Source organism: Fukomys damarensis, unplaced genomic scaffold (genome assembly GCF_012274545.1).
Source record: "Fukomys damarensis isolate Sample0158 unplaced genomic scaffold, DMR_v1.0_HiC HiC_scaffold_17, whole genome shotgun sequence".
NCBI lineage: Eukaryota > Metazoa > Chordata > Mammalia > Rodentia > Bathyergidae > Fukomys > Fukomys damarensis.
Genome location: NW_022900929.1, coordinates 73,337,483 through 73,348,887, shown reverse-complemented (window position 1 = coordinate 73,348,887; position 11,405 = coordinate 73,337,483). Strand labels below are relative to the sequence as shown.

The following is an 11,405-nucleotide window of genomic DNA, read 5'->3' as shown; positions in this document are numbered from 1 at the left end:
AGAAGGAGAAGAAGAAGAAGAAGGAGGAGGAGGAGGAGGAGGAGGAGGAGAAGAAGAAGAAGAAGAACAACAACAACAACAACAACAACAACAACAACAACAAGAAAAATAGACTTTTCTCCCCAGCCAAGATAGAGCCAGGTTCCAAGGAGCAACCTGCAGGGAACATCCGTGACCTTCTTTATTTGAGATTGTCCAAGAGAAGTCTAGGGCTTTGGCAGTCACCACCTGCTGAGCTGGTCAGCAGGAAGCTCAGGCTGCCAGGAAAATAAGGGAAGCAACAAGAAAGCCTTTTTCCAACTTCTCCACAAGCCCCAGAGCCTGGAGCTGATCAGCTGAAGAGACTAGTTCGAATGGATCCAGCTCTCCTGGTCTGTATTAGGTACACTAGGGTGTGTGATGCTGTAACAGGTGAACCTCTAAATCGCAGAGAGTCAGATTAACAAAAGTTCATTTGTGGCTTCAGCAGCGTCCCTGGGGAGGTCAGGGAGTGGCTTCTGTGGGACTCTTCCAAGCACAGATTCCGGGATCCAGGTCCATCCTGGAGAGCCCTCCTGTCCTCTAGGGCTTTCATGTGCCACAGAAGGAGGACTGTTGGGGGCGTGTTTTAGAGACAGGCCCAGGAGCAGCAACCTTTGCTTCGGCCCCATTTCCTTGTCACTCATGCAGGTGCCTGGGAAGCCTCAGGCCCTTCATTCACCCTGGAGGAGGAGCCAGTTTGTGTGGACGAGACCACCTGTTCATCCTCTGGGCAGAGGAGGGAGGATTATGCTAATTCTTCGAATTATGTTTCTCTCCTGGGCCTTCTTTCTCCTGCCCTCCTTTCTTCCCTTTTCCCTGAGCTGCTTCTCCCTGTGATGCGGATAGGATTGGCCAACCACAGGAGCAGGGAAGCCTAGTTGATAAAAGGCTGGCAGCTTGGCTTCCCATGAAGCAGGTTTTCATATACCGGGCAAGAAGCACAGAGGTCTCCTTCAGACGGGAGCTCGAGAGCTAATTTGTCTCTCATTAGCCTGTGGCTAATCTCTCACGTCAGGTGATGGAGCTGTGTTACCAACAACTTTCTTCCTTCTTCTCCTCCATACCTCTAAACTCAGAAGAACACAGACTGATAGAAGATGTATGCAGACCATTCCCGCTCAGGATATGCGTACAGATGATTTAATTCACTGATTCTTTACACTTCCAAAGTGGCTCCAATTAGAGGACTCGTGGTGCCTCACAGAGAGTCAAGGTATTTCATTCATCCTCGTGAGTTCCTGGGGTAGTTGAGCCAATCTAATTTTCTTAGCTTATAGGGGAGAAATTGAATCATGGTAGTTAAGGGGTTTGTGTATTGTCACTCCTATAACTAATTATTATTGCTGGCAGTTCCTAAAATTCATATTTGTCTAATTCCCTGATCTCATGATGAGCAAATAATTGATGAAACCAGGTCAGAATTTGTATTTAACCCCCTTACATTGCTCCTGCAAACATTTAAAGTGTGTCCATGTTTCATTTACTTTAAATACGAATTTTTAAATCACTGACATTAAGAGTTTGTCCTAATTCAGAAACGGTCAGGACATAAACACTCTCTCTCTATTTTTTATATGTAAAGGGTTCACTCATCAAAACAAAGGTTTGAAGGCCACCAGCCTATGTTAGATGTGAGAAAAAGCGGCTCCTCCAAGTTTGTGATCCTGGTTTCCTGATGAGGATATGTCTCTTTCAAATGAGCCTAAACAATATGCCTGACTCTTAAACACAATTTACAAAGTCTCAGGAAGAGGTGTTTTTAGTGCAAACTGCTTATATGGAGTGGCACTGATGTGCTAACCAAGTCAGGAGAAAAATGACTACTTAATGCATGGTATATGAAATAGTTTTATAATGAAGACAGACTGTCAAGTGGGCTGAAAGTGACATTTTGGGGGAGGGTTTATTGACCAGATGCTGTGAATCTGAGATCAATTAATTTCTCTTTGAAGTTTGCTCTTGGTCCAGATCTTCAATAAGAAGGTAGTTTCCAAATCACTGGTCTGTGAACACTGCTTGTGATTAATTACCCTTTTATAACCTTAGGAATCCTGTTCTTTGCTATATTTTGAATAACTCAGACTCCACAGGGAGTTGTATTTTGGCTGGTATATTTGGAACTGCTAATAAACACCTACTTCCTGTTTTTCTTACTACTGTGTATAGCAAATTGTAAAATGACTTGTATTGCCTTCTCTGTTGCTGGTGTGTTTAATCGGCCCTGATTTATGTCGTGGAATAACCTCCATCAAACAGTGTTTGCCAACAAAGTCCTCATGGTTTCAAAATGTAAGATACTGTATCTTACTACTGCAGTACAAACTGGAAGGATGATTGGAAAAAGTATTCCATTTCATCATCACAGAAAAATTGGAATTTTACTATCTTGAGTCCCAAATAACTTGGGAAGAAATTTAGATTATTTTTAGTTTTTTTACATACATTTTAAAATGCTTTAGTTTTATTCTTTTAAGAAGATGTGATAGGCAGAAAAGGTTTTCTGTTTTCCTTTTAGTTTTACACTTTCTTGCTAAAGTCTAAGCAGTGTATTAAGCAAACTACTTTTATTATTGTTACTTACATTTTTAATTTGCACAGTGCTTGCATTTTTTTGTTCTTTTTTTCTTGTCTTTCTTTTTCGGTACTGGGGATTGAACCCAGAGTCTGCACTGAGCTGCATCTTCTGTCCTTTTCTATTTTGAGAAAAAGTCTAGCTAAATTGCTAAATTGCTCAGGTTGGGCTTGAACTTACAGTCATCCTGCACCAGCCCCTCAGAATGCACAGATTACAGATGTGCACCACCATGGTCATGCCTGGCTCCAATTGTTTTCATGCTGACCTTTGGCTCACTAGCACTGGCCAGCTTCTGTTGTTGTGGGTTCATTCCCAAATCCAGGAAGCTGCCGGCTCAGGAGCGTTTGGAGTCCCACAAGGAAGAGGCACCTAGCAAGGACTTGCTCTAAGTCTAGCCCTTGCCTTGTGAGAGGTTACCAGCTTTGGCTGCCAAGCCCAGACAGTTACTGAGTGAATGAACAGACATTCATTCCTCTCCATTCACAGAAAAGTATGGAGGACTGATGAGCTATGGCTGCCCCGGAGTCTCTACTCTTTTCCCACCCCCACACTGAAGCTGTACCTCACATTCCTGGTGATGCATGAGGGAATGGAAGGTGTGAAAGCGATCTGGACTACTGCACAGTCTGTGAACGCGCCCCGCACTGACCCGGGAGCAGTGTTTCCCTGAGACCAGGGTGACCAGGAGTCTGTTTCAGATCCTGCCTTAGAGGATGTTGCTCAGGCCTTCTTCGCTTGTGCCCTGCAGTGGTTAGGGTTCTCCAAAGAAACAGGGCCAGTAGGATAGTGCTCCTTCACATAGCATGGAGCTCTGTATAAACCCACTGTAAGCTGAAAGTATTCAATTTAAAATGCATGCAATACCCCTAAGCTACTAAACACCATCGCTCAGGCTAGCCGACCTTCAGTATGCTCAGGACACTTAGCTTAGCCTACAGTTGGGCAAAGCCATCTAACATAAAGCCAAATGAAGTATTGAATATCTCATGCATTTTGTGAGTATGTACACTGTGGTGTGTCTGTTGTGTGCCTCTCATGTTGGGTAGTGGAGTGGGGGCTGTGGTTCCCTGCTAGCACCCAATGTGTAGAAAGACGATCTCATAACACATCGCTGGCCCACCGCTTTCCTCATTTGTCCTCCTGAGGGATGGGGGGAGCTTGCACACAATGGACAAGGTGTCCACACATGTGCGCCCCAGGTCTTCACATCCGGGATGGAGCCGAGATGGGAGCAGGATGGAGCAGCCCAGTGCGCCATGCTCCCATTTATTGTTGTGTCCTGGGCCGGAGATGCAGGACTCTCCTGAGTTTAACTCCTCTCCCCTCTTCCTGCTCCATCTCTGCGGCCTGCTTTGGCGCCCCTCCCTCGGCATCCTGAGTCTTCTCCGCCTCTCTGCAGGGGACCCTGAAGCTGTCCTCACTGATCTTCACTCCACACAGACTTCCATGTTCCGCTGCCTGCTTGTTTTCTCTCCCTGCCGGTCCCTTCAGCACCTCAACTGCGACACGTGTGGAAGAATAAAAACCAGAATCTCTCACAACCAGCTCCTGTTTTGGGGATCTTTGCTTGGGCTGAATGCATCCACCCCCGTCACTATCCAGGAAGCTGTATGCAGAACCAGTTGGGCTCTTCACTTTTCTCCACTGTCCCACGGAACTGATTCTGGATTAACTCACTTGAAATGCAAGGCGGAACGCAATGGTGCCAAGGCTCTCACTTGCCTGCCTTCCTTCAGGGCTGCTCACTGGAGCACCTTGGTAACTCCCTACTGCCCTTGCTCCTGGCCCTAGCTCCCTGCACATCTTCCTGCAGGGTGGAAGCGTTCACAGCATTTACCTGCCCCGCAGCCTGAATGCAGCTATTTGCTGACCCATTTGGTGCAAACCCTTTGGTTATGATGCATATGTCCTTCTCGATCCATTATGATCCATTAAGGCCTTTCCGAAAAACCTGTCTGGAATTTTAAACACTAGTGAATGTTCTCTCTTTTTCTTTTAATGCATAATCTTTCAGGTGGATAAGACTTGGAAATAATATTGCAAACAGTATGTATAGGTCACTCAGGTTATCAAACCCCAGCATCATGCCATATTTATTTCAGGCCTTTTTCCCCTCTAAATTCAAGAAACAAAACTTCAGTGAGTAGAGGCTCCTGGATACCCTATCCCCCCTTTTTTTTAACTTCCCCCTTTTCGGAGTTAACCCTTATTCCAGATTCACTACTTATCTTTACAACACACAAGTATCCCAAGTTATACTTTACTACTTTTCGGTTTTAGGAACTCAACATAAAAGTTATAATTTAGCAACTTATTTGATGTACATATCATTTTGCAGCCTTATTCATGTTTATTTAATGACTTTAACATATTCCACTGAATTTAGCCATTCATTTGTTCCAAAACTTACAAATTGCTCTTTGACAAGCACTTATCTCTAACCGTTCACTTTCACAAAACAATGTTGCTGTGAACACATTGTACTTGACCCCTCACACCCAAGTGTAGGAGTTGACTTAGCATTTGTACCTCACAGCACAATCTCAGTTTGGGCAATGCAAACATTTTAGCCTCCTTGCATTTTGCTAACTTGTTCTGTAAATTGTGCCCATTTCCATTTCTACCGGCAGGGTAGAAGATTCCTGCTTCTCCCCACTCTCATCTGAACCTGGGAATACCAGATTTACAGAATCTTGCCTGTATGATTTGTGTGAAGTTGGGTCTCATTGATGCTTTCATCTGCCTTTCTCTAACATGCAGTAGAGGAGACACATGAACCACAAGCATGGAAAGGGCTGCGAAACATCCTTGTTTGACATTTTAAAAGCAAAGACTTCTGCAAAAACAAGGTGCTACAAAGTGAAAAGACAAGGCACAGGAGCAGTCACGAGTCGAGGCCCGTAACGCATGTATTCCACAGTATATAAAAGAATTGTAAATTTTACGCGAGACAGCCTAATAGAATGCACAAATGTTCTAGTGAATACTCACAAGACAAAATCAATCACATACCTGGAGCTCAATCAGTTTTGTTGGTCGCTGAATGATTAGAATGCCTGGGCCAGGCAGATTGCTGTTGATGTCAGTGTTTGCGTTGGGTTCCCCGGGACACAGACCCTGCAACCGAGACTCGCGTGCAGATTGACCGTGAGGGGAGTAGTTTGCTGGGAAACAAGGACAGCAAAGTCAATTGGCAGCTCTGGTATTGGGGTGTCCCTGCAGGGTGCCTTGAACTGAGACAAAGGATCTGGGCCTCTGTGTCCTTACATCTCTTATTTTCCAAAGAAGGGAAGTGACCTTTGGCAGGGCAGGCGGATCCTCTGGCAGAAGAGACCGTCCAAGGACAGAGTCAGCTGTGCACCATCAGTAGCCTAACTCCTGGCAAGCAGTTGGAGCCCAGCAGGAGCTGGGTGGGGCTGACACAGCAACCTCTGCATTGGATACTAAGAGCCAGAGAATTGACCAAAGCACTGTGATTGGCAACACCAGTCCTGAGGTCTCTAGAGTCCAGATTTAGCCCAGCTCTACCATATCTCGCTGGGTAACCTTGGGCAAGTGAAGTATTCTTAGTCTCAGTCAAGATATTCTTTCAACAAATGTTTGTTGGGTGCTACCAAGGCCTATCTTGGGATTGTTGGGCTGGTTAAGTGAGTGAAAACCTAAAGAGCTTAATACAATTCCTGGCACAGATCGAATGCTTGCTAAAGAGTGCCTATTTATTATTGTTAACAACTGTGGGTAAAGGCAAGTATGGCTTTTGCTGTCAGTGCAGTACAGCAAGAAACTTCCCTGGAATGTGCTTCTGTGGCTTTCTCAGATAAATGGAATACTCATGAGGTTAGTGGGATTTCGAGCAGGATTATTCTTTCGTCTGAGCCAGTAAATGCCTTCGCTGTTTAATAAAACATTTCCTGGATTCACATTTAAAAATTAACTGACTTCCGACTCCTCAAAGCCAACTGTTATTTTTCTCTTTCTATTTGAAAACAGTTTACTTTCTATAACAAGGGGATAATCTCAGGCAAGAGAGACAAGACTGATGCCTTCTCTTTACTTTGACTCTACCGTGGCGAGTAGGTTTTGGTATTAGAAATTCCAATTGGGTAACCAGAGGGTAGCTCTCATTTGAGGGAGGCAAAGTACAAAGAAAAGATAGAGGATGGACAGAAAGGACGAGGGGATGGATCTCTTGCAATAGGGAAGGGGTCCAAGGGAACAGGGGAAGGGGTGAGGATGAGGGGAACTGAGAAGAACAAGATGTGCCACCTACAGGAGCCTGATGGCTCCAAGTAGGTAAACATTATAGGCCGTAACAGGAGCTAAGACAATGTCAAAAAGCAGGGAAAATGAGGTAAGGGACTGGAGAAGGAAGGAGGGCAGGGGAGGGAGGGCGATTAAAAAAAAAAAGAAAGAAAGAAGCTGTAATAGGTTCAGGTAGCCATTCCTCAGGGTGACCACAAAATACATGAACTGCAAACATGTACAAACAAAACCAAACATTTTTAAAAGGAAATTCTGACTGGGTAGAATCAAAGATATTAGAGGTAGAAGGGACCGTAGGTTTTTTTCTTTCCCTTTTCTGTTTTGCTTATTTGTAAATAACCTTCAGTGTTTGAAGAAGATATATTTTGAATTTTTAAAAAATGTATTTCTTTTTTAATGACTACGTATTTGTGACCCATAGCAATTACAACAGCATGGAGTTTGACACATGTCCTTCGCACTGTGATCATTTTCAGCCCCCCGCCCCCATCTCCCGAGACGTTCTTTGCCTTAGCATGGCTCTGTAGCTTGTCTTTTGGTTCTTTTATATTAGAGATACCATGGGATATTTAACCTTCATGACTGATTTATTTTATTTGGCATTATGATCCCAGGATCCATCAATTTTCCTACAAATGACTCAAAATTATCCTTCTTTATGAGTGAGCAGTACTCCACTGTGAATATGTACATTTTCTTTATCCACTCATCTGCTGATGGCCATGGAGAAGGCTTCTGTGATTTAGCAGTTGTGAATTGTGCTGCCGTAAATATCTGTGTGCACATACCACTATAATATGTTGCCTTTAACTCTGGTGGGAAGATATCTAAAGCAGAATAGCTGATTGGGATAGAACTTCTATTTTTAATTTTTTGAGGAGTTTCAGTACTAATTTTAATGATGGTTATGCAGATGTGTGCAGGATCAAATGCAAAGATCGGTGAGCTGCACTCCTTTCCTTTCGTTTCCTAGTCAACTTTCAACGACTTCAAGAGTCCATTCAGGTTTTCAGCTGCTAGGGGAGTTGAAGGTACAGGCCCCTAAGTATTTTGGCTGTGGGGATCCAGGCCGCTACTAGGGTGTTCTCCGCACCCCATGTACAAAGGCAACAAGTGACGTTAGTTGCGGGTGCCAATCTGGGAAAGGATTTTGGAGACGGAACAACGGTAAGTAATCACGTTGGCTGAGAAGGCACGGATTTGCCTGGCGAATGTCACCAGTGGCGTGGGACACGCCGGGGAAAGCCGCATGCTTTGGTGGTCCTTCTCTTGCATTGGAACTGCCGGGCCTGGCCAGTGCGTGGGGCCGGAGCCGTGGCCCATTCCTGGGGTGGCCCTGAATGCACTGGCACTGTGGTGTGTGGAAGAATTGTGCAGAGAGGGACACGGAGGACAGTGACGGGCACACGGGTTCCCATCACAGGAACAGGAAGCTCGGGAGCATTTTGGTTGGAGTTCAAGGACCCAGTGGGGACCCCCAGGACGCTAAGGGCCTTTTCCCCAAAATGAGATGGTCACGTGACTTATCTCCCTTCAGAGGTTCTATGCCATGGTATATTCTCTTTAAATTTTTTGATTGCCATTATTTTTCCATTTTTTTTTTTTTTTTACTAGTGCCTGTTTGCAGTACACAATGTTTGCATTCCACTGAGGGGGTTGGTACCTGTACATAGCACACCTTAATTCTTCTTATTCCCTTTCTTCTCCATCTTTTCCCTTTGCCTCCATCTCTAGATCTCTTTCCATTTTCAAAATATCTATTTTTCTGTTTCCTATTGTCTACCTTTTCTTTTAAAATTATTTACTCTTTGGGTTTCTCGTGTAAGAGAAGTTACATGATATTTACGCTTGAACGTCTGTTTGTTTCATGTAACACTATGATGACAAGGTGCATCCATTTTCCCACAAATGCCTTAAGTTTATACTTCTTTACGGCAGAGTAGTACTCCATGGGGATGTTGCTCAATGGTGTAATGCTTGTCTGGCAGGCATGAGTCCCTGAGTTCAATCCCTGGCGCCATAAACAAAACAAACAAAATGAATCAATAGCTTCATTACCATTCTGTAAGGATTTGGTAATATGCCAATTTAGAAATGCCAAATATAAAGATTGATGGTACTGCAAATTGTACACAATTGTTACATGGTAAGGCAATGATTTAAGAACATTCTAAAGATCATAAAGAAATACTAATATTATTTGGTCTGTCTGTACATAACACAGAGAGGCATGATGTTGTACACGATGTCGGGCTCAGTGGTCAGTGGTAAAGCTCTCCTATTGCTGTCTTGGTAAACAATGGGTATGGGATAGGTAAAGGGACGCAAGCTTTGGGATGACATCTGGGTGAGGATCTTAGATGTATGATCCTGGGAAATGCATGCAGCCTCCGCAGGCCCCAGTTTCCTTTTTGGTAAATGGGAGTAAAACCCACCTCACAGAGCTTAATAAGTACTAAGTGAAGTAACACAAATAGATGAACGAGAGTGCTAAAGGAATGACTCTCTTTTCCCTATGCGTGCTTTTCCTATGGATCAATTCATTTATTTATCTATCTCTTTCTTGATTGGTACTAGGGATTGAGCTCAGGGTTCTCTACCACTATGGCTTCAGTCCTTTCTATGTTTTATTTTGCATGTGTCTCACTAAGCACTAAGTTACCTAGGCTAGTCTCACATGTGTGATCTTCCTGCCTCAGCCTCCTGAGTAGCTGGGACTGACAGTGCATGCTGCTTCTGCAGCCAGGATACAAAGCCTTATTTTGATGCCTTTTCTCTCCTCCTTACAATTAAATTTGGTTTTGGATTTATTTGCTCTTCAGAGGAGGCACCGTGGAGTAGCAACAAGAACACCAGAGAAAACAGTCCCTCAGGAGTGGGCTGATTAACATCGCAATGGCCCCGGGGTAGAGTGCAGAGCTAGCCTTGGTCAGTACTCGGTGGTCCCAAAGCACTGCCTTCAAACGCTTTTTTAAAATTTCAAGTTTCACTTTAAAAGGGGTGATCGCATTACCCTTGAAGGAATTAAACCTTTCTTCAAAAAGTATCTCATGTCTGAAAGGGCACTGTGATTTGTGCCAGGGAATAGGATTAAGAACAGAAGCTTTATGTCTTGGGGAAGGAAATTTCACCTCCCTTTTATTTTATTTTTTGGGGATTTTTTGAGACAGGGTCTCACTATGTAGTTGAGACTGACCCGGAACTCACTATGTAGCCCAGGCTGGTCTCGAACTCACAGCGATCCTCCTGCCTGAGGCTCCCGAGTGCTGGAATTAAATCACCTCCCTTTTAGAAACTGTTCCACATTAGAAATGGGCATTTTTGTGAAGTATACCATAAGATGACACGATCTTGAATATTCTCCCCTTCTCTGAAATATTTCCCTACTTATATTCTATGTTGATTTCTAAGTTTTAGTTTTATTATCTTAAAGTTGTATCTGTGTATCTCTATCATCTATCTCTATCTATCTATTTATCTATCTGTATCATCTATCTATCTATCTATCTATCTATCTATCTATCTATCTATCTATCCCTATCATCTCTCTATCTCTATCATCTGTCTTTTTTTCTCTCATTGAGTTTATTGGTCCATTTTAGGTACACAGTGCAGTCACATTCATCATTGGGATCTTGTACTTTCACATGACACAGGTCCTGGTTCTCATTTTTCCCCTTGTCCCTGCCCTCCCTTCACCCCCTCCTCCCCTCCCCCTTTACAAACACTCCATTTCCATTTTTTCATTTCTTATATTTTTTTCTTTTCCCTTATTAGCTTTCGCTTACCCTTCCCAATTTCCCTACACCTTTAGCCCCTTTCTTCCTATTGCACACTGTCAATCAAACCATTAGGATCTTATGTACTATTATAGTTTTTCACACCAGAGAAACTATTCAGTATTTACACATGTGTGACTTATTTATTTCACTTAGGAGTATATCCTCAATATGTATCCATTTTCCTATGAATGAATCTAATTTCTCATTCTTTATGGCTGAGTAGTATTCCATTTTAATAGAAAAACCACATCTTCTTTATCCAGTTTCCAATTGATGGGCAAATGGGCTGTTTCCAAGTTTTAACTATCACAAACTGTGCTGCTATAAACATGGGTGCGCATATATCACTATGCTATGATTCTTTTAATTCTTTTGGAAAGATACCCAGCAGAGGGATGGCTGGGTCAAATGGAACCTCTAGTCCCAGCTCTTTGAAGTATCTCCATATTGATCTCCATAGTGGTTGCACCAGTCTGCACTCCCACCAACAATGGAGAAGGGTTCCTTTCTCCCCACAACCCCACCAGCATTTGTTATTGGTTGATTTCTTGATAGCAGCCATTCTTTGTGGGGTGAGGTGGAATCTCAGTGTTGTTTTCATCTGCATCTCTTGAATGACCAGTGACATGGAACATTTTTTCATATATTTACTTGCTGTTTTTACATCTTTGAGAAATGTCTGTTTATTTCAGGTGCCCATTTTTGAATTGGGTCTTTATATTTGGGGGGACTCATTGTTTTGAGTTCCTTTTTTTTTTTTTTTT

At 43.4% G+C, this 11,405-nt stretch overlaps 1 long non-coding RNA gene across 1 annotated transcript in view; it reads right to left on the bottom strand.

The window, feature by feature from the left end:
- The window catches only part of LOC104867961, a 30,933-nt gene that overhangs the window by 16,876 nt on the left and 2,652 nt on the right, over positions 1-11,405 (bottom strand). Inside the window, exon 2 of the long non-coding RNA XR_781914.1 lies at positions 5,609-5,760. This is a non-coding gene — a long non-coding RNA (uncharacterized LOC104867961). The remainder of the gene's footprint in view (positions 1-5,608; positions 5,761-11,405) is intronic.